Here is a 1,555-nt window from a genome sequence, read left to right as displayed (position 1 = left end):
GGATGGATGGATGAATGGATGATATATATACCCATCTATACATACATACATGGATGGGTGGATGGATAGATAGTAAAATCACTCTGAGTTGTGGTGACCTTATGTACAACAGAATGAAATGTCCAGTCCTGCATCATCCTCACAATCACCAGCATGTTCCAGTCCATCATTGTAGCTATTATGCCCATCCATCTCCCTGAGGGTCTCCCTCGCCTTCGCTGGCCCTCTACTTCACGTGATCTGTTGTTCAGTTTAAGAATTATCTGTCCTCCCAAAACTACGGCCCCTGGACACCCTGCTAATTCAAAACTGAAGCCACTCCTGAAATCCACCCCCCAGCCAAAGACTAGACAGGCCCATAACACAAATAATAACACTCATGAAGAATGTGCATCTTAGTTCAACACCCAACCAAAGGCAAAGACAAGAAGGCAGGAAGGGACAGGAAAACCTGACAAATGGACACTGAGAACCCAGGGTGGAAAAGGAAAGGGGGAGAGTGCTGACACATTGTGGGGATTGCAACTAATGTCACCAAACAATTTGTGTATAAAATTTTTCAATGAAAAACTTATTTGCACTGCAAAGCCCCACCCAAAACACAACACAATTAAAAAAAAACCTCTCACTGTAGTAATATCTAATTATTAACAATAATAATCTTTTCTAAAATATACCTATAAGAATGTTGACCTTAAAACTTACACAGGTAACTTAAAAGATTTGTGTCTTGCCTTGGAGTTGAACAATGTTCTGTGGTGATCTATAAGGTTTTCATTGGCTAATTTTCAGAAATAGATTTCCAGGCCTTTCTTCCTAGTCTGTATTAGTCTGGAAGCTCCACTGAAACTTGTCCACCATGGTGACCCTGCTGGTATTTGAATTACGAGTGACATAGCTTCCAGCATCACAGCAACCCGCAAACCACCACAGTACAACAAACTGACAGATGGGTGATGGCCTCTTACCCTATACTAGAGTAGAACTGCCCCACAGGGTTTCCAAGGAGTGGCTGGTGGATTCTAACTGCCAACCTTTTGGTTAGCAGCCTGAGCTCTTAACCACTGTGCCACCAGGGCCCCTCCCACCCTATGCTGACACCTAAAAAGACCCTTGTTGCCTCCAGGGAGAAGAACGTGGTTGGAGCTTCTGGAGGAGGTGCTCAGCTGCACTGAGTTGGCACTGAGGTTTTCTGGAAATGTGGCAGACAGTGGTGAGTGGGGCAAAGGCTGACAGGGCAAGATAAACAGACCTAGTAGATTATAAGGAGTCCCTGGGTGGCACAAATAGTTAAACATTTGACTACTTACTGAAAGATTGGCAGTTCAAACCCACCTAGAGGCACCTCAGAAGAATGGCCTGGTGATCTGCTTCCAAAAAGTCACAGTCTTGAAAACCCTATTGAGCACAGTTCTGCTCTGCATGTTTGGGGTCGCCACGAGTCGGAATTGGCAGCTGGTTTGGTTTGGTTTAGTAGATTGTAACCCTCTCACTTTTCAATAATGATGATAACAGTTACCATTTCTGAGATATTTCTGTATGTCAGATACCAAAC

General features: G+C 44.0%; 1 long non-coding RNA gene across 1 annotated transcript in view; it reads left to right on the top strand.

Moving 5' to 3' along the window:
• Positions 1-1,308, top strand: part of LOC111822436 (uncharacterized) — a 31,791-nt gene extending 30,483 nt beyond the window's left edge. The window contains exon 5 of the long non-coding RNA XR_002825700.1: positions 1,127-1,308. This is a non-coding gene — a long non-coding RNA (uncharacterized LOC111822436). The remainder of the gene's footprint in view (positions 1-1,126) is intronic.
• The last annotated feature ends 247 nt before the right edge of the window (positions 1,309-1,555 follow it).

Source organism: Trichechus manatus, unplaced genomic scaffold (genome assembly GCF_000243295.1).
Source record: "Trichechus manatus latirostris isolate Lorelei unplaced genomic scaffold, TriManLat1.0 scaffold00177, whole genome shotgun sequence".
NCBI classification, from domain to species: domain Eukaryota; kingdom Metazoa; phylum Chordata; class Mammalia; order Sirenia; family Trichechidae; genus Trichechus; species Trichechus manatus.
The sequence above is the reverse complement of the archived record's forward strand: the minus strand, read 5'-3'. Positions and strand labels throughout refer to the sequence as shown.